Raw genomic sequence first — 22,387 nt, 5'->3', positions numbered from 1 at the left:
AATGTTAGCTAGCAAGCTAGCTAGCTGCGCTAATGTTGCTACTTTGTAGAAAGTCCTTGTTGATACCAGCCAAATGGTCACAGCTAGATAACTACCTAGCAAGATGACGAAGAAACAATTTAATTCACTCTCCATAATCCCATTATGCCAGTGCTAGCCCATAGCCAAATGTTTAGCTAGCTAGCCAACGTGAGCATTTTCGCTAGCTAGCACAGCTAGTTACAGTTGAAGTCGGAAGTTTACATACACTTAGGTTGGAGTCATTAAAACTAGTTTTTCAACCACTCCACACATTTCTTGTCAACAGACTATAGTTTCTACTTTGAGCATGACACAAGTCATTTTTCCAACAATTGTTTACAAACAGATTATTTCACTTATAATTCACTGTATCACAATTCCAGTGGGTCAGAAGTTTACATACACTAGGTTGACTGTGGTTTTAAACAGCTTGGAAAATTCCAGAAATTATGTCATGGCTTTAGAAGCTTCTGACAGGCTAATTGATATAATTTGAGTCAATTGGAGATGTACTTGTGGATGTATTTCAAGGCCTAACTTCAAACTCAGTGCCTCTTTGCTTGACATCAGGGGAAAATCAAAAGAAATCAGCCAAGACCTCAGAAAAATAATTGTAGACCTCCACAAGTCTGGTTCATCCTTGGGAGCAATTTCCAAACACCTGAAGGTACCACGTTCATCTGTACAAACAATAGTATGCAAGTATAAACACCATGGGACCATGCAGCCGTCATACCGTTCAGGAAGGAGACGCGTTCTGTCTCCTAGAGATGAACGTACTTTGGTGCGAAAAGTGCAAATCAATCCCAGAACAACAGCAAAGAACCTTGTGACGATGCTGGAGGAAACAGGTACAAAAGTATCTATATCCATAGTAAAACGAGTCCTATATCGACATAACCTGAAAGGCCACTCAGCAGGGAAGAAGCCGCTGCTCCAAAACTGCCATAAAAAAAGCCAGACTACGGTTTGCAACTGCACATGGGGACAAAGATCGTACCTTTTGGAGAAATGTCCTCTGGTCTGATGAAATGAAAATAGAACTGCTTAGCCATAATGACCATTGTTATGTTTGGTGGAAAAATGGGGAATGCTTGCAAGCAGAAGAACACCATCCCAACCGTGAAGCAAGGGGTGGTAGCAACATGTTGTGGGGATGCTTTGCTGCAGGAGGGACTGGTGCACCACAAAATAGATGGCATCATGAGGTAGGACAATTGTGTGGATATATTGAAGCAACATCTCAAGACATCAGTCAGAAAGTTCAAGCTTGGTCACAAATGGGTCTTCCAAATGGACAATGACCCCAAGCATACTTCCAAAGTTGTGGAAAAATGGCTTAAGGACAACAAAGTCAAGGTATTGGAGTGGCCATCACAAAGCCCTGACCTCAATCCTATAGAGAATTGATGGGCACTGAAAAAATGTGTACGAGCAAGGAGGTCTACAAACCTGACTCGGTTACACCAGCTCTGTCAGGAGGAAAGGGCCAAAATTCAGCCAACTTATTGTGGGAAGCTTGTGGAAGGCTCCTCGAAACGATCAACCCAAGTTAAACAATTTAAAGGCAACGCTACCAAATACTAATTGAATGTATGTAAACTTCTGACCCACTGGGAATGTGATGAAAGAAACGCAAGCTGAAATAAATAATTCTCTCTACTATTATTCTGACATTTCACATTTTTTAAATAAAGTGCTGATCCTAATTGACCTAAAACAGGGAATTTTTACTAGGATTAAATGTCAGGAATTGTGAAAAACTGAGTAAATGTATTGGGCTAAGGTGTATGTAAACTTCCGACTTCAACTGTATGTAAGAACACTGCACCAACTCGGCAGCTAACACAAGCAGCTGTTTCATGGAAGCTAGCTAATCCATTGCGATTTAATTATAGTGTCAATACTAGCTACAGTGGTTAGCTAGCTTGGAGGAGGTATTTAGTGTTATGTGCATTGTCGACATTGCATATGAAGTGTGAAGGGCTTATCTGTGGCTGTACAGTGAAAATGTCCTATTTTTTTCCTTTTTGATGTCACTCCCGTTGGCTCCCCCATGTGGGGGTTCAATCTTTCTGAATGGCTCAAAGTCAAGTTGTAACGACACTGACAAGCTTTGTGGTAGGTTCATCGCTAACGGGTCAGCACGCAGCACGTACCGCTTTTGTTTTAGCAAGAGGAGGAACGGCCTCCCACTGTGTTAAGTACCTATCAGCAGTCTATCTGCAGTGAGATTCCCGGTGTGTTTCATGCTTTAGGATGGGAGGGTTTGTCTAATAGACTTTTCGCCAGGCCGCTCAACAGACACTAGGTTGGACGGGGCGAGGCGAAGGGGGGGGGCAAGGGGAGGGGAGATGTGTCAGACATGACAGTGTGCATAGAGACAACACTCCAACTGTTAAGCAGGACTTCATCCAATTAGGAGGTTAAACAAAGGGGTGAGAGAGAGGGGAAGAAAGAGAATAGAGAGAGGGACAAAAGAGAGAGAGAGGAGAGAGAGAAAGAGTGAGAGAGTACACAGGAAACACTTCATCATGTGCCTCTGTGCCCTCTCTATTCACTATCAGCTTCCCTCTCATCTTTCCTCTCTGAAATCTGCTCTCAATCCCTCTCACTCCCTGCATTCCATACAACTCCAATCGAGCACAGATGTCTGTTTTGTGACAAATCCATTAATTCAAACACGGTTCACGCAATAACACTTTGTGAAAACAGTGTGGACAACGTGCGCTGTGGACAACGTGCAGAAAACAAGAGGTCTTTCCATCTAGGGGTTTAACATATTGCTTTTATTAGACTTGATTGATGAGTCCCTGGTTGGTGTGTGAGATGTCTGTGTGGCTACAGTTGAAGTCGGAAGTTAACATACACTTAGGTTGGAGTCATTAAAACTAGTTTTTCAACCACTCTAAAAATGTATTGTCAACAAACTATAGTTTTGGCAAGTCGGTTAGGATATCTACCTTGTGCATGACACAAGTAATTTTCCCAACAATTGTTTACAGACAGATTATTTCACAGTATCACAATTCCAATGGGTCTGAAGTTGACATACACTAAGTTGACTGTGCCTTGAAACAGCTAGGAAAATTCCAGAAAATTATGTCATGGCTTTAGAAGCTTCTGACAGGCTAATTGACATAATTTGAGTCAATTGGAGGTGTACCTGTGGATGTATTTCAAGGCCTACTTTGGTGCGAAAAGTGCAAATCAATCCCAGCACAACAGCAAAGGACCTTGTGAAGATGCTGGAGGAAACAGGTGCAAAAGTATCTATATCCACAGTAAAACGAGTCCTACATCGACATAACCTGAAAGGCCGCTAAGCAAGGAAGAAGCCACTGCTCCAAAACCGCCATAAAAAAGCCAGACTACGGTTTGCAACTGCACATGGGGACAAAGATCGTACTTTTTGGAGAAATGTCCTCTGGTCTGAAGAAACAAAAATAGAACTGTTTGGCCATAATGACCATCGTTATGTTTGGAGGAAAAAGGGGGATGCTTGCAAGCAGAAGAACACCATCCCAACCATGAAGCAAGGGGGTGGCAGCATCATGTTGTGGGGGTGCTTTGCTGCAGGAGGGACTGGTGCACCACAAAATGGATGGCATCATGTGGGAGGAGAATTATGTGGATATATTATATTATGTGGACTTCTGACCCACTGGGAATGTAAACTTCTGACCCACTGGGAATGTGATGAAAGAAATAAAATCTGAAATAAATCATTCTCTCTACTATTATTCTGACATTTCACATTATTAAAATAAAGTTGTGATCCAAACTGACCTAAGACAGGGAATTTACTTGGATAAAATGTCAGGAATTGTGAAAAACTAAGTTTAAATGTATTTGGTTAAGGTGTATGTAAACTTCCGACTACAACTGTACATGCAGCCAGGCCAGAAGCCATGGTGGGAGAGGTATTAGAAAGGCAGGCGTGGGTCAGGCTCAAGCTGATGTCACACCTTCAGGACCTCAAGTCACACGCCGTCCAAGAATCTGTTATCCTTCCATCACTCAGCATCTCTCCTTCCTCATCCCCTCCTCTCTCTCTCTCTCTCTCTCTCTCTTGCTTTAGTTCTCTCTCTCTCTAGCTTTAGTTCTCTCTCTCTCTCTCTCTCTCTCTCTCTAGCTTTAGTTCTCTCTCTCTCTCTCTCTAGCTTTAGTTCTCTCTCTCTCCCTCTCTCTCTCTCTCCCTCTCTCTTTCCCTCTCTCTGCCAGTTGTCTGGGCATAAAGCTGCTGGCACCCAGACACATGACCAGCGGGCTCAGTGGGCTGATTGGCCTCGCACAGGAGGGCATGAGGAGTGTCCTCCTCTCCTCCCTGTTTCTCTCTCTGTCCCCCTCTCTACCTCTCTGCCTCATCTCTCAGGTTGAGGTCTCCAGAATAGGCAGATGGTCTTGGAGGAAGGGGGGCTATAGGGGTCTCCCTCTCTGTCCTTATAACTTTCAGTTTGTCCATTTGAGTTTATTACATACCAACAAAATGAATCACTGTCAGAAATACATGCCGGCTACCACTGAAGTGTTTCATGTCATGAGGACAGAGTATGTTGTGTGTCATTAATACCATACGTGCCTGTTGTGTTGTGTTGTGTTGAGCATGTGTGTGTGTGTGTGTGTGTGTGTGTGTGTGTGTGTGTGTGTGTGTGTGTGTGTGTGTGTGTGTGTGTGTGTGTGTGCGTAGTAGTGTGGTTATCTGATTACATGCAGTTGGCCGACTGACCACAGGCGTAGGCCGCGGCAGTCACAGAGTCAGTGGTGTGTTCTGGCACACATATTGCATGTCATGGCGGAGTTGGCATGACAGTGGAGTGGTCACCAGAGCCAGATACATTAACATATCTTAATGACATAGGAGGATAGAGAGTGGAGAGAGAGAGGGCAGACATGTTCAAGTGAAGAGGAAGTGTACTGTACATTCAACAGTGAATTTGGTGGTGTGAGAACTGAATAGTAGGGCACAACTAGGACTATAGGGCAGTACAGTTGATCACATAAGCCCATCTAATAGCAGAAGCTCTCCATCCCCTCCTCTTGGGGTTAAAAGGTACCACTGACAAATCCCATGCTATAGCAGCATGGGGTATGTACAGTAGTGATATATTTGGCCTTATAAGGGCATGGCCCTGTGGTCAAACCCCAGTGATCAGAGGATCTCAACACAATTACATCCATCTTCCAAAGCCATAATTGTCCCCCACGATGAAATCGAGAAGGGGACTGTGGATCTGACTCCGTCCATCTGTTCGTTCATTAGTCACACGAGATATCTCAGACAGCAGTGGCCCAATTTGGATGAAACTCTTGCACTGTGTCAATCGTGGGGGATGACATTTTTACCGTTGCAATTTGGCATCTCACCAAGTTGAATCATCAACGCAATACTACCTTCAATTTTACACTATATTGTTACAGGTTTTATCATGGAGATGGTGGAACATTCACTGGAAAACAATTAACTTTGCATGTGACTTTAAGACACTCTTTAAGCTGGGCTTTTAGAGATGTCTAATTCACCCTTTCAAATGAATCAGAGCATTAACTATTATATATTAATTTCAGTGCTTTCAAATGGACTTTAATCTGCTGGATTAACCCCTGTGTTATGTTTTATCAAAGGAGCGGCAACCCAGAGCTGCTCTCTTGCTGCTCCTCGTTTTCCCACATTAAACAGAGGAGAAGCACAATGAAGAGGCGTGAGAGGATGGATGGATGTAGGGCAGGCAGAGAGGGACATGAAGGACACCACACATCACACGACTGACTGGGGATACAGAGGAATAGAGAGGTGGAGGGTGGAGAGGAGCATGGAAGACGTGTGTTGAGGATATGGTAGATAGTTGACAGTGAATCCGCAATGAAAGAAAATCAGGAAGTGTAACCGATGAGTGGGTTACTAAATAACTAGGTCATGACCCCTGAGGCTGAGGTCAAATGTGACCAGGGTAGAATCACAGGATCTTATGATACAACAGCCTTAAAGAAGGGATTGTTCTATCTGACGTCAGAGAATATGTGACCGAGATCCACACCTCAACTTTGAATACTGGTAGCTACTTTTTAAGTAAATTCCTGCTGTCAACTTGTGCAATACATTGGGAGATAAAACAGATTGCATTCTTCATTTCACCTGACACATCATTTTTATTATGAAGCTTTCCGGTAGTCCCCAGTCACATGTTGTTTGTTTACAAGCACACAACAAGGAGAGATCTTGTGAGTCATTCACTGCTGTGCAGCAGGCACCAGGTGATCTAACTACAGTATGGAATTCACAACTAAATGTTTGCCAGCTAGATATCTTATAACTATTAAGTTAACTGTCTAAAATGTGCTAAATGCTCTGCAGTTATAAATTTGGCTTGTTAACTTAGTAGCTTGTTCGCTATCTAGTTAAGTGGTTAACTTCTTCCAAAATCAAGCTTTGCTTAGTAACAGCGGAGAAGCCCCTCCTGGACCAACAGCCTTCCTGTGTAATATTTGTTTTGTGTGTGCAGCATGTCCTGAAAAGTCTAAATGTTATTTTAGGTTTAAGGTTTAGGTTTTGGGTTAAGGTCAGCGTAAGGGTTAGGTTTTGTGTTAAGGTCAGCATAAGGGTTAGGTTTTGGGTTAAGGTCAGCGTAAGGGTTAGGTTTTGTGTTAAGGTCAGCATAAGGGTTAGGTTTTGGGTTAAGGTCAGCGTAAGGGTTAGGTTTTGGGTTAAGGTCAGCGTAAGGGTTAGGTTTTGGGTTAAGGTCAGCGTAAGGGTTAGGTTTTGGGTTAAGGTCAGCGTAAGGTTTAGGTTTTGGGTTAAGGTCAGCGTAAGGGTTAGGTTTTGGGTTAAGGTCAGCGTAAGGGTTAGGTTTTGGGTTAAGGTCAGCGTAAGGGTTAGGTTTTGGGTTAAGGTCAGCGTAAGGGTTAGGTTTTGGGTTAAGGTCAGCGTAAGGGTTAGGTTTTGGGTTAAGGTCAGCGTGAGGGTTAGGTTTTGGGTTAAGGTCAGCGTAAGGGTTAGGTTTGTATTTACTATGGATCCCCATTAGCTGCTGACAAGGCAGCAGCTACTCTTCCTGGGGTCCAACGAAATTAAGGCAGTTATATACAATTAAAAACATTGCATTACATTCCACAACAGATTTCACAACACCCTCAGGATACTACTCTACGACCACATACCTACAACACAGAATCCATGTGTACATGTGTGTATAGTGTGGATGTTATCGTGTGTGTGTGTGTGTATGCGTGTGTCTGTGCCTGTGTGTCTCTTCACAATCCCTGCTGTTCCATAAGGTGTATTGTTATCTGTTTTTTCAATTTGATTTTACTGATTGCATGAGTTACTTGGTGTGGAACAGAGTTCCATGAAGTCATGCCTCCCATAGTCTGTTCTGGACATGTCTTGTGGGGTATGTATGGGTGTCTGAGCTGTGTGCTAGTAGTTTACACAGACAGCTCAGTGCAATCAAAATGTCAATACTTATTACAAATACAAGTAGTGATGAAGTCAATCTCTCCTCAAAAGCCAGGAGAGATTGACATGCATATTATTAATGTTAGCTCGCCGTGTACATTTAAGGGCCAGCCATGCTGCCCTGTTCTGGGCCAACTGTAATTTTCCTAACTCCCTCTTTGTGGCACCTGACCACATGACCAGACAGTAGTCCAGGTGCGACAAAATTAGGGCCTGTAGGTTCTGCCTTGTTGATAGTGCTGTTAAGAAGGTAGAGCAGCGCTTTATTATTATTACTTCACCCCACCTTAACTACTGTTGTATCAATATGTTTTGACCATTACAATTTACAATCCAGGGTTACTCCAAGCAGTTTAGTCTCCCCAACTTGCTCAATTACCACATTATTCATTACAAGATTCAGTTGAGGTTTAGGGTTTAGTGAATGATATGTCCCAAATACAATGCTTTTAGTTTTTTATATATTTAGGAATAACTTATTTATTGCCACCCATTCTGTAACTTACTACAGCTCTTTGTTAAGTGCTGCAGTGAAAGATTGAAATAAGTAAGGGGCCGAAATAAGTAAGGTTTAGGATTAGGCTAGGGTTAGTATTAGGTTTAGTATTAGGTTTAGGATTAGGCTAGGGTTAGTATTAGGTTTAGGATTAGGCTAGGGTTAGTATTAGGTTTAGGATTAAGCTAGGGTTAGTATTAGGTTTAGGATTAGGCTAGGGTTAGTATTAGGTTTAGGATTAGGCTAGGGTTAGTATTAGGTTTAGGATTAGGCTAGGGTTAGTATTAGGTTTAGTATTAGGTTTAGGATTAGGCTAGGGTTAGTATTAGGTTTAGGATTAGGCTAGGTTTAGTATTAGGTTTAGTATTAGGTTTAGGATTAGGCTAGGGTTAGTATTAGGTTTAGTATTAGGTTTAGGATTAGGCTAGGTTTAGTATTAGGTTTAGGACTTCGGAAAAATACGATTTTCCATGGGAATCATTTTTGACTCCTCAAAAAGTCCTAACAAGTAATGTAAACATGTGTGTGTGTGTGTGTGTGTGTGTGTGTGTGTGTGTGTGTGTGTGTGTGTGTGTGTGTGTGTGTGTGTGTGTGTGTGTGTGTGCGTGCGTGCGTACAAGCATGCGCATGCCTGTGACACTCCTGGAATGTGAGCAGTCATCTGATTGGGAGTTGCACAAGCTGCACTTCGTTCAACCCCTCAGAAAACATCCTATTTCCCAGAATGCAGAGAGGGAGTCAATGATCAGCCAACGCTATGGGCACTACAGGCTACAGCACTGATAGGATAAGCCTTAAAACGATTGACTATGTTTACATGAGAACCATAAGTATATAAATATGTAATACTTGAGAAATCCTGCCCATTCATTAGGTATGTCGCAGTGGTATTCATTAGGCATGTAGTTGTCGTATTCATTAGGTATGTCGTAGTGGTATTCATTAGGCATGTAGTTGTGGTATTCATTAGGTATGTCGTAGTGGTATTCATTAGGTATGTAGTTGTGGTATTCATTAGGTATGTCGTAGTGGTATTCATTAGGTATGTCGTAGTGGTATTCATTAGGTATGTAGTTGTGGTATTCATTAGGTATGTCATAGTGGTATTCATTAGGTATGTCGTAGTGGTATTCATTAGGTATGTCGTAGTGGTATTCATTAGGTATGTAGTTGTGGTATTCATTAGGTATGTCGTAGTGGTATTCATTAGGTATGTCGTAGTGGTATTCATTAGGTATGTCGTAGTAGTATTCATTAGGTATATAGTTGTGGTATTCATTAGGTATGTAGCAGTGGTATTCATTAGGTATGTAGTTGTGGTATTCATTAGGTATGTAGTTGTGGTATTCATTAGGTATGTAGTTGTGGTATTCATTAGGTATGTCGTAGCCAGTTTCCAAAGATGCATTATGATGCATTACATGCTCAAAACCATTTTCAACAAAAATGACAATTATGACAATAACCGTGGCCATTTGCATGACAATTCATTGTTTCCCAAAATGTCATAATCGTCACAACCCTAGTCTTCCCCTATAATCTCTACTACGAGCCCACTAACACGCACATTAACACTTGCACACACTCACAGTCACACACTCCCTGTTTTTGACCGCTTCTCACCCCACAGCAGAAAGGGCCCCTCTGTAATATCAAAGCCAAAACAACTCGTGCTTGGCTCAGATGGTGACCAGGAGCATCCCAATCCTCTCTCGTCTACACAGACCCACATACACACCGTCAGCTCCACACACTGCTCTGCAGCCCCATAGCCCACTGACAGGCCTGAGTAGACTAATCCCAGTTAGAGAGGGAGGGTGTGTAAGGGGAGCACGGAGCTGACACCAGAGGCACACACATATGATACTGTAGACACACACAAGTATGTCGACACACATGAAGATACACAGACAGACGGAGAGACTCAGGGACTGACTCACATACACAGTAAATCAGATGTACAGTCTATGCCTATTCATTAACATGGTGGCCAACCATGATTCATACACAAACTGCAGACAAATCATCTGTACACTACATTTACAAACTAGTCATGCTTTTTTCACAGACAAATAAAATAGGTGGTAAGTGCAATTCAATAGGAAATGGGGACTGGGGAGGACATGAATTGTTCTTGTGAACTGTGGGGTATAATATGTGTGTGTGGCACTGTGTGCCCAGAGAGAGAGAGGGAGGTGGCGACGAATCAGTCTCAATCTCCCCTTTCCAACCAAACCAAACCACAACCCATAACACTGCCCACACAGAGCAGAACCATCACCGCCGTGTTATGACTATGACCCATTGGGGAGGAGCAGAGCGGAGAGGAGAGGGAGGGGGCTCTAAACAGTACCCTACATTCCCCCCTAACCACCTTACCCTCACATGACTGGGCTGTGTCAGGAAGCCTGCCAAGTCTCTGTGCGCTTTAATTAAGCAGAGAAGAGGCTCCAGCAAAGCCCCGCCGTCCGCCTCAGTCCCCATGTCTGCTCTGACTCGCTCCCCTCCTCACAGCACAGAACAGTACAACACAGCACAGGGAGATTACACTCACCGCACCACTCGCTTGCCTTTCCGCTGTAAGGCATTGTTCCCACCACAATGGAACCAAAAGCCTGGGGAGTAGACCATTGTTTGGTGGGGAGGGGGGAGAGGGGGGAGCTGACAACACTTGTTCTTTTAGCCATGGAGAGGCTGAGAGTGGCACTGTGATATCAGGCTTAGTAATCTAACGCCGTCAGTGTCTCAGGCACAATGGAGCTTCTTGGCACAGTCAGGGCCAACAGATTGGAGAATTATACTACCTATGGTTATCTTTTAGATTGTTCCTCTCTCTCTCTCTCTCTCTCTCTCCGCTGCAGAGGAATGCTAAATCAGCCAGCCCTCACTCTTCCAGCTCTGTGGAAAAAGTTCAAAAGCGGGAAAAAAAGCCTCAGCCGCCATGGCTACCGTTTATGGACGTGTTTTGAATGTCTCCAGGCTGTGTCTTTTGACACACCAAGCAGAGCAACACACTCTCTCTTTTCTATGCAATGGAGGAGCAATCACTCCTCCCACCAGGCAGACATGCAGCCAGGCAGGCAGGCAGGCTGGCTGGCTGGCTGGCAGGCAGAGCAGATCAAAGGCCAGAGCTAGCTGAAAGTGTGGAGGTGAAGGGGGTTGTGTGAACTTCACAACCTCACAACCTCTAGCTTCACCTGACACCAAGCACTGTGGAAAACCACAGATAGACCGACCGACAAATAGACACACTGACTTATGGACTGACAGTCAAATAGAATGATGAACCAGAGCTGGGGAAGGTTGGAAACAACTTAAAGGTAGAGTTTAAGTGTGTGTGTGTGTGTGTGTGTGTGTGTGTGTGTGTGTGTGTGTGTGTGTGTGTGTGTGTGTGTGTGTGTGTGTGTGTGTGTGTGTGTGTGTGTGTGTGTGTGTGTGTGTGTGTGTGTGTGTGTGTGTGTGTGTGTGTGTGTGTGTGTGTGTGTTCAAGTGCCCCAGTGTTCTGATTGCAGAAGCCTCTCCAGAAATGTGATGTCTACTTGATAATCACACAACTGATGAGTGGAAAATCTACAGGCTCGTCTCCATCAACAATGGGCTCTAGTCTTGTCTGCTCAGCCCTGACACATGGATCAGCATATGTGTGTGTTCAGTCATCCCAGAATACCCACATGCCTATGTCTCTCTTGGTGATGGAAACTTCAAGGCTAATCAAGCGTTTCATAAAATAGGAAGATGACAGGGCCACTACAAAGTAATCTACAGAAGTTTGTGAAGCACGTCTAGAACAGCTGTCTTAGACACCATCTATCAATATGAGGTTAATAACATAGGAGGGATGCTCTCCTCTCCTGAGTCCAGACTGAATGCTGTCGGACACAGTGTCTGAATACTCACAGGGAGTCTAATGAATAACAGGACAACAATGGGGTACAGTAGAATATAACACTGTCGCTGTCTGACATATGTGCCATGCTATTGTTGGCTGAACCGATTCTCGTAACAGCATGCTCGTGTGTGTTACAATGTCAACGAGCCGTACATGCATGTGAGTGTTTGATACCCACCAAACTATGGCTGACTGAACATGTGACGAAGCAGACAAACCGACAGGCTGTGTGTACTGTATAGCTTATGTGAAGAATAGACAGATGGGGCAGGTGAGGGGAACAGTTGATCTTCTCTTCCTCTGGAACGGGACACACACACACACACACATACACACAAACACACACACACACACACACACACACACACAGTTGTCTGTAGATGGGAGTGTGATGTCAGGGGGGCACAGTTATGTGGGGATAGCAAGCCGTTGATGAATCAGCAGCTGTGCATGGCATCAGGTGGGCACTGCCCTCATATGAAGAGGCCACAGCTGCAACAACACAGTCAGGGGTACATATCAACACTGCCCTCTCCCTAGATCACACACACCTTGAGTTCCATCTCTGGGTCACACACATACACCAAAGTGTACCGCCATGCCAGGGATTAGTCAGTGTGTTCAATAGACAGCTTGATTTGGCCCATGGCACCTGACCGTAGACATCACTGCAGTATGTGGTGTCTGGAGCACTAGCCTCCCCTTACCACATACAACTAAAGAGCCTGAATATGGGGGGAAGTATTAGATTAGCTAAACAGCTATCGGTACATGCAGAGGTGTATTCAAATCACAAGTCGATAAATTGATTAATGTTTCTCACCAGCCTCCCAACCAGCTTGCTTATGAAAATGTCATTTTTCAGTACGGCTCACTAATATCACCATCTAGCTCTATTGACGGATATCACACAGGAAGCCAGCCGGGCTCAAGGACACTTAAGTAATATATCAAATAATACCCCACCTGGGAGTGGAACTGACAACCTCACACAGAGTCCTGGAGCTCGGTCTGCATCAAGAACCCCTACCACCCCACCATGTCAGCTCCCCAGAGTGCAAAATCTTGTAGCCTTTTAATTCAGTTCACTCCGCATGCACTTTATAAAGGCATCCACACTCTTCACAGTCTTCCCCTTGTTGAGTAGATTTAGATAGGACTATATATAGAGTTATGTAGAACAGTGGTGGTGGTGGAAGAACAGTGGTGGAAGAACAGTGGTGGAAGAAAATGTAAAACCTTTTTTTTCACCTTTATTTAACCAGGTAGGCCAGTTGAGAACAAGTTCTCATTTACAACTACGACCTGGCCAAGATAAAGCAAAGCAGTGCGACAAAAACAACAACAGAGTTACACATTGGATAAACAAACATACAGTCAATAACACAACAGACAAATCTGTATACAGTGTGTGCAAATGAAGTAAGGAGGTAAGGCAATAAATATGCCAATAGTTGCAAAGTAATTACAATTTAGCAATTTACACTGGAACGATATATGTGCAGATGAGGATGTGCAAGTAGAAGCTGCTCTGACAGCTGACGCTTAAAGTTAGTGAGGGAGATATAAGTCTCCAACTTCAGTGATTTTTGCAATTTGTTCCAGTCATTAGTAGCAGTGAACTGGAAGGAAAGGCGGCCAAAGCGGGAGTTGGCTTTGGGGGTGACCAGTGAAATATACCTGCTGGAGCGTGTGCGTGTTGTTATGGTGACCAGTGAGCTGAGATAAGGCAGGGCTTTACCTAGCAAAGACTTATAGATGACCTGGAGCCAGTGGGTTTGGTGACGAATATGTAGAAAAGACCAGCCAACGAGAGCATACAGGTCGCAGTGGTGGGTAGTATATGGGGCTTTGGTGACAAAACGGATGGCACTGTTATAGACTGCATCCAATTTGCTGAGTAGAGTGTTGGAGGCTATTTTGTAAATTACATCGCCGAAGTCAAGGATCGGTAGGATAGTCAGTTTTACGAGGGTATGTTTGGAATGAGTGAAGGAGGCTTTGTTGCAAAATAGGAAGCCGATTCAATTTAACTTTGGATTGGAGATGCTTAATGTGAGTCTGGAAGGAGAGTTTACAGTCTAGTCAGACGCCTAGGTATTTATAGTTGTCCACATATTCTAAGTCAGAACCGTCCATAGTGATGCTAGTCGGGCAGGCGGGTGCGGACAGCGATCGGTTGAAGAGCATGCATTTCGTTTTACTAGAATTTAAGAGCAGTTGGAGGCCACGGAAGGAGTATTGTATGGCGTTGAAGCTCGTTTGTTAACACAGTGTCCAAAGAAGGGCCAGATGTATACAGAATGGTGTTCAGAATGGTGGTCTGCATAGAGGTGGATCAAAGAATCACCCACAGCAAGAGCGACATCGTTGATATATACAGAGAAAATATTCGGCCCGAGAATTTAACCCTGTGGCACCCCCATAGAGACTGACAGAGGTCCGGACAACAGGCCCTCCGATTTGGCACACTGAACTCTATCTGAGAAGTAGTTAGTGAACCAGGCGAGGCAGTCATTAGAGAAACCAAGGCTGTTGAGTCTCCCGATAAGAAAATGGTGATTGATAGAGTCGAAATACTTGGCCAGGTCGATGAAGACAGCTGCACAGTACTGTCTTTTAATCGATGGCGGTTATGATATCATTTAGGACCTTGAGCGTGGCTGAGGTACACCCGTGACCAGCTCGGAAACCAAATTGCAAAGCTGAGAAGGTACGGTGGGATTTGAAATGGTTGGTGATCTGTTTGGTCACTTGGATTTTGAAGACTTTAGAAAGGTAGGGAAGGATGGATATGGGTCTGTAACAGTTTGAGTGTCTCCCCCTTTGAAGAGGGGCATGACCGCGGCCGCTTTCCAGGAATCTCAGACGATACGAAAGAGAGGTTGAACAGACTAGTAACAGGGGTTGTAACAATGGCGGCAGATAATTTTAGGAAGAGAGATCCAGATTGTCTAGCCCAGCTGATTGAAGAGATCCAGATTTTGCAGCTCTTTCAGAACATCAGCTGTCTGGATTTGGGTGAAGGAGAAGCGGGGTGGCTTGGGCAAGTTGCTGCATGGGGTGCAGAGCTGTTGGCCGGGTTTGGGGTAGCCAGGTGGAAAGCATGGCCAGCCATAGAGAAATGCTTCTTGAAATTCTCGATTATCGTGGGTTTATCAGTGGTGACAGTGTTTCCTAGTCTCTTTGCAGTGGGCAGCTGGGAGGAGGTGCTCTTATTGTCCATGGACTTTACAGTGTCCCAAAACTTTTTGGAATTAGTGCTGCAGGATGCAAATTTCTGTTTGAAAAAGCTAGCCTTTGCTTTCCTAACTGACTGTGTGTATTGGTTACTGACTTCCCTGAAAAGTTGCATATCGCGGGGATTATTCAAAGCTAGTGCAGTATGCCACAGGATGTTTTTGTGCTGGTCAAGGGCAGTCAAGTCTGGAGTGAACCATGGGCTATATCTGTTCTTAGTTCTACATTTTTTGAAAGGGTGAGGAAAGCACTTTTAAAGAATAACCAGGCATCCTCTACTGATGGGATGAGGTCAATATCCTTCTAGGATACCCGTGCCATGTCGATTAGAAAGGCCTGCTTACTGAAGTGTTTTAGGGAGCGTTTGACAGTGATGAGAGGTGGTCGTTTGACCGCGTACCCATAACGGACGCAGGCAATGAGGCAATGATCGCTGAGATCCAGGTTGAAAACAGCAGAGGTGTATTTAGAGGGCAAGTTGGTCAAGATGATATCTATGAGGGTGCCCATGTTTACGGATTTGGAGTTGTACCTGGCAGGTTCCTTGATAATTTGTGAGATTGAGGGCATCTAGCTTAGATTGTACGACGGCGGGGGTGTTAAGCATATCCCAATTTAGGTCACGTAGCAGTACAAACTCTGACGATAGATGGGGGGGAAATCAATTCCCATATGGTGTCCAGGGCACAGATGGAGGCTGAGGGGGATCTATAACAAGCGGCAACAATGAGGAACTTAATTCTGGAGAGATGGATCTTTAAAAGTAGAAGCTCTAACTGTTTGGGCATAGACCTGTACAGAACTCTATCTCGACAGTAGATTGCAATTCCGCCCCCTTTAGCAGTTCTGTCTGGATGGAAAATGTTGTAATTGGGGATGGAAATTTGCGAATTTTTGGTGGTCTTCCTAAGTCAGGATTCAGACACGGAGGGACATCAGGGTTGGTGGAGTGTGTTAAAGCAGTGAATAAAGCAAACTTAGGGAGGAGGCTTCTGATGTTAACATGAATGAACCCAAGGCGTTTACGGTTGCAGGAGTCAATAAATGAGAGCGCCTGTGGACACACAGGGCCTGGATTAACAGTGGGGAAAAGAGTGGGACAGTAGGCCCGTGCTTCACATTCCTGCACACACACACACACACACGCGCTCACACACACACACACACACACACACACATATATATATATGCAAACACACACACACATTCAAAAACGCACACGCACGCGCACACACACATGGATACTGAGAGACATGCTATTCTGACAGGGAATTCTCTGGAGGACCGGGGCTGTGGGCAACCAGGCCGCCACAGAGGAGAAGAAGCTCAAGGTGACATGCTACAGAGAACGAGGAAGGGAGGGGAGAGGGAGATAATGCTACAGACAGGATGTTAATTCTCCAGCCACTTTTACCACTTATGGTGGTAATATCATAGGCAGCTGATATAATAGCCTCTTGAACAGCCTCTCATACAGTCAGCCAGCCAGTCAAACTAGCCCTGCTGTTACACAGTGCCTTGTGCTCATTCTACTGGGAATCAGGGAAAGAAGAGAGAATCAATCTCTTCTCCTCGCTCTATCATCCCAACTCCTCTCCATCATCTGAAAGTGATATCATCCCCTCCCCGATATACCAGATCAACATTGAGACAACGTCCAGCAGGCTGAACGTTAGTTAAACGCTCCTCACCAGGGGAGCATCCATCATTTCCATTAGTCTCGTAACTGACATTTACAACACGCAGTCATCACTGGAGCACTTCCGATACGGCGACTCCATCATCACTGTTTCCAAATGCTATTTCGGTAATTAGGATTCACATGGTACATTACCTTAGATATCATGTCTCTTAATTAGTCTGGTTCTCAGTGACAGTAAAGACACAGATGCAGATATTACATTAGCATCAGCGCTACGTCAATAAAGGTCTGGTCACTGGGGAGCTTGTATCCTGTCTGTCCATGTAGGACGGTCCCTGACTAACCTTGCTGTGGCTATCCCTCTGCATCCCTCTCTCTATATCTCTATCCTTACCCAGGCCAGGATCTGTGGAGGAGGAGAAATACTAAGTAGTGTACACTGCCTAGTCCTAGTGCATATAACCAGTCCAGAGAGGGAAAGAGAAGGAAGAGAGTGAGCCTTGCTCCATTATGTATGAGTTGTTAATTGGGAGTCTCTGCATGTTTCACTGCCTCAAGATCAGCCTTGCCACTGAGACTGAACAGACGGCCTGATAGGGCCAGCCACACGCCACTCAGCCCGTCGGTACGGTAACAAGGCCAGTGCCATATGCAGATTGGCCCAGTTGTTCGGATCTCACTTGGGTAGGAGGGAGGGGAGGTGAGGCCTAGCAGGTTGGGGGGAAAAACAGACAGCATTTGTTGTTTCCTTATTTTCTCTCTTTTGTCTTTGGCGGTTGAAATGGTTCAGAGGGCTGAGAGAGGCTATTTAGCAGGAGCTGTGAGGGCTGAGGGGTGATTCTCAGGTTGTAAATAGAAGTAGTCTGAGAGAGCTTTCCAGGTTTTATGGAGATGTGGTAGTTTCTCTCTGTGTGTCTTTGTGAAGCAGCAGCAGCTCTGATCTGTGAAGCTAAGGAATCCTATTAAATAACAGACAGTGACCTGGTGATCCCAGCTCTACTGGCTGATCCTACAGAGAGGGATCACAACACCATATGAGCACATTCTATACTGAACAAAAATATAAACAATGCAACCATTTTAAAGATTTGACTGAGTTACAGTTCATCTAAGGAAATCAGTCAATTTAAACAAATTCATTAGGCATTAATCTATGGATTTCACATGAATGGGAATACAGATACGCGTCTGTTGGTCACAGAGTTTTTTAAGTTTGGGGTGTGGATCAGAAAACCAGTCAGTATCTGGAGTGAACACCATTTGCCTCATGCAGCGAAACACATTTCCTTCTTATAGAGTTGATCAGGCTGTTGATTGTGGCCTGAGTGAATGTTGTCGCACACATCGATCCAGAGCATCCCAAACTTGCTCAATGGGTGACATATCTGGTGAGTATGCAATCCATGGAAGAACAGGGACAATTCAGCTTCCAGATTCTTGCGACATTGGGCAGAGCATTATCATGTTGAAACATGAGGTGATGGTGGCGTATGAATGGCACGGCAATGTGTCTCAGGATCTCGTCACGGTATCTCTATGCATTCAAATTGCCAGCGATAAAATGCAATTGTGTTCATTGTCCGTAGCTTATGCCAGCCCATACCATAACCCTCCGGCACCATGGGGCACTCAGTTCACAACATCAGCAAACCACTCGCAAACACGACGCCATACACGTGGTCTGCGGTTGTGAGGCCAGTTGGACGTACTGACAAATTCTCTAAAGCAGTATTGGAGGTGGTTTATGGTAGGGAAATGAACATTACATTCTCTGGCAACAGCTCTGGTGGATGTTCCTGCAGTCAGCATGCCAAGTGCATGCTCCCTCAAAACTTAAAACATCTGTGGCATTGTAATGTGTGACAAAACTGCACATTTTAGAGTGGCCTTTTTATTGTTCCCAGCACAAGGTGCACCTGTGTAATAGCCATGCTGTTTAGTCAGCTTTTTTGTATGCCACACCTATCAGGTGGATGGATTATCTTGGCAAAGGAGAAATGCTCACTAACAGGGATGTTAACAAATGTGTGCACATTTGAGAGAAATACCATATGAATCCTTGTGTGTGGAGGCTTTACCCAAACACACACACATCATCTGGTGTGGCCCATACTTCCCCTCCAGCACTAGACTAGTTGCATTTGCACACGTCCAGCCGTCCGCTGCCTCCGACGCCTGCTAAGATTTACGCCTGTGATTATATATTCATACAGATGAGTCAATAACGGCCTTGCAGCCGTAGCAACGGGAGGACTGGGCGAATTCCAATGAGCCGCTATCAGACCCCAAAGCCTCCCATCAATAGACTGCAACTTTACATTTCATTAGGGCACGGCGCACAGTTTAACTCCAAATGAATAGCAATAAAACAAGACTGCCAACAACGATCGGGGGGCCTCCACACACTCTCCTCTCTCCTCTCTCCACACAGAAGCACTGCTCTGCTCCCACCCGCCCCAGATGGGCTGTTCCCGACCGTCAAACCACTACAATTACAAGCCAAACAAACATATCAACAAACAAAACCAAATCAGGAGAAAATTACATTGATGCCACTGTATGGAATTGGACTGCAGTTTATATGTGTATATAATCAGAGAGGACAAGCCGTTTGTGATGGCCTGGTGGTAGGACACTGTGATGTCAGGGTCTCCTGAAGAGAGGCTTCAGGAGGGACTGGTTCTGCTCTGCAGTGATGACTATGCTTCCCCAGCCACAGCCAGCTAGTCAACAGTCTCTGTTCCTGTATGTACAGCACTACATCGATCTGTGTGTGATAACTCCGGCAGCCTGTGCCCCACCACCCAGCACTTGGCCTCCACACAGGAAGAGATGGTGGCAAAGGGGAAATGGGATTCCGATTGTGGAAGGGATATCTTCCCTCTGAGATCTACTGATCCATCCCACCCCCCCAGCCTCCACATCCCCTTCCAGCATCCTGCCGGCCAACCGGCTGCAGCCTGCAGACAGACGCCCACAGCAAAGCACCGCTCCAAACCCACAGCTAGCAACCGCTACCTCAGGGGTCAGCACCAAGGACTATGGGACTGGGTTTCAGACGACTTAGCAAAACAGGAGAGGTGTGTGTGTGTGTGTGTGTGTGTGTGTGTGTGTGTGTGTGTGTGTGTGTGTGTGTGTGTGTGTGTGTGTGTGTGTGTGTGTGTGTGTGTGTGTGTGTGTGTGTGTGTGTGTGTGTGTCCTAGACCTAGACTAGTCTGCATTAATGCCTGAATAATGGTTCAGTGTCTATCAGTGTGTATGCAGGTGTGCATGCTGGTGTGTATGAATGTGTGGTTGCATTCATTCCATACGTGACCGACCGCCTCAATTCCGTCTTATGTTAAAACATTTTAAATAGTTTTTTTTTTTACATTAGATAAAGGGAGTGACTACAAAATGGTATATCATACACTGCAATTGAGGAACAATGGGAAAGTAATAGTTGATAAACTTGTAACTCCACTTTTGAGAAAATGGCCCTTCAGTGTTTTGGTACGTACACCTACTGGAGAGCTCTTCTTTGTCTACACCCATTCAACATCGTTCACACCCTCTTAAGCCTTGTTAAACCACACCCTCCCCACCCATATTTTTAAGGATTCACATGTGAGGCCATGCGCTAAACAGAGTGAGAAAGGTAGTGTAGTAAACAACCAAAACAACTGGCTAACTTCATGAGTCATATAATCATCTGGCGAAGTGGAGTGTTTTGTTAAGACATGTTAGCTAGCTAAACAATGAACCATAATCCCAACCTATAGCTACATTTCAAATGGATTGTCATAGCTAGCCACCATGCATGAAATGCTGGAGTATGAATCTGCAGGCAGCTAAAGCTAACCAACTAGGTTCAATGTTAGCTAGCTAGCTAACATTAGGCTATAACTAGCAATGCAAATGGCTCTGAGATACAAATAATATTACTGCACAGATCATACACATAATGTTAGCTAGCGAGCCAGCAAGCTAACGTTTACTAGCTAGCACTACGATTTAACTTACAATGAAAGTGACTTTCTGAAAAAAATCAGAAATGTATGATACAGTATCTGAAAATGTCGCTAGACTCTTACCCGTATACATGAATGAACGTTCATGGCAGCGTGTCTTTTCAGTTTGGTTTGTAGCTAGCTATAGCTTGTTTGGCCCGGTGTTGTGTCAAATCACTCCGGTTCACACTGATGTGCAGAAAGTTGTCCATCACAACTTTTTCCCACTGATCTTTGTCGACAGCGCCTGCTAAATTCATGGCAGCAATGTTGTTGAGAGCAGAAGCAACACTTTGGCAGCTCTCCATGTCTAACATTATATCTGTCAAAAATGCTGCGGGACCAAGGATTATCTACACATATTGAACAGCTCATGTAATAGACAGAAGAATGCTACATGGCAGACCAATCCAAACACATCTCTAGGCATGTCCAGCCCATGCATTATCTCAGCCAATCATGGGTAGCAGGAAGGTTCCTGTCTTTTTCCGTGGCTAAACCAACTAGGCTTGTAATTTAAATATGTTATTTCTATTTACAGATGGCAGACAGGTTTGTTATTAAAATGATGTTCAAATACCTCTCCTGTGAAGTAGTGACGTGTGACATACCCCTAGTTTCTTGAAACGGGTCACATATTACTCTATTATCTGACACACAAAATGACCTAATAATTTCATATATTCATAATCACCCTACAAAGATACTGTCAAATCGACTCACTCTCAGCTTTTAGTGGAGTTCTGACAAAACCTGGAACCCACCACCAAGGCCATTTTTAGCCTCTACTCAGTGTTAATCGTCTGGAACCATCTGAGAGACGTCCTAGAGTCCTCTCTGTTGGCAGTGAAGGACTCCAACACCTAGTCCTGCCCCCTCCCCTGTTCTCCCCTGTTCTCTACTGTTCTCCCCTCTTCTCTCCTCTACTCCCATGTTCTCTCCTGCTCTCTCCTGTTTTCCCCTGTTTTCCAATTTTCCCTGTTCTCTCCTGTTCTCTCCTGTTCTCTCCTGTTCTTTCCTGTTCTCCAGAGCTCTGGAAACAGCACCATAGAAGGCACAGCAGTGGCTCACAGCACGACAGCGATTGCCTGAAGAAGCCGGTGATTGACAAACCCACTATGTGTGGGTCTACTCCAGTTAGTCTTAGAATCCCAGACCTAGGAGCAAGAGTACTAGATCTGTGGAGGATGTCGTATTCTCTTAGGAAAGGGGGAGAACCTTTGTTTCCGAGGTGGGTCCTCTTCAGAAAAACAACTTTCCCAACAAATCCCGAGTCTGGGTAGGCATAGCTTAAACTGCAGGCGGGAATTGTGCTCATGTTCAGCTAGGGCAGCAAGCAGATACAGCAGTGATGTTACCCGTGACGCACATCCCATTTCCGACACGTCCTCTCTGTCCCAACTGGAGCTGGAACTTCTATAGACGTGTAAGCTGGTGCATTGGTACATTGTGGGAAGCAACCTGTCTGTCTAGAGAGACTCCAGAGAGAGTCTAGAGAGATCTCAATCACATCCACCCATCCAGCACAATGGAGTTTCTACAGCTTTTGAAAGACCAGCTTCTTAGAGCTCCAGCTCAACAGTGACCAGGCAGAAATTAAACAGAGACTTTAAATTCATCCTCATAACCAGAGGTTGGTAACACATGTACACAC

At 44.8% G+C, this 22,387-nt stretch overlaps 1 pseudogene; it reads right to left on the bottom strand.

The window, feature by feature from the left end:
* Positions 1 to 22,387, bottom strand: part of LOC135504308 (plexin-A1-like) — a 283,703-nt pseudogene that overhangs the window by 200,189 nt on the left and 61,127 nt on the right.

This window comes from Oncorhynchus masou, chromosome 18 (genome assembly GCF_036934945.1).
Source record: "Oncorhynchus masou masou isolate Uvic2021 chromosome 18, UVic_Omas_1.1, whole genome shotgun sequence".
NCBI classification, from domain to species: domain Eukaryota; kingdom Metazoa; phylum Chordata; class Actinopteri; order Salmoniformes; family Salmonidae; genus Oncorhynchus; species Oncorhynchus masou.
The sequence above is the reverse complement of the archived record's forward strand: the minus strand, read 5'-3'. Positions and strand labels throughout refer to the sequence as shown.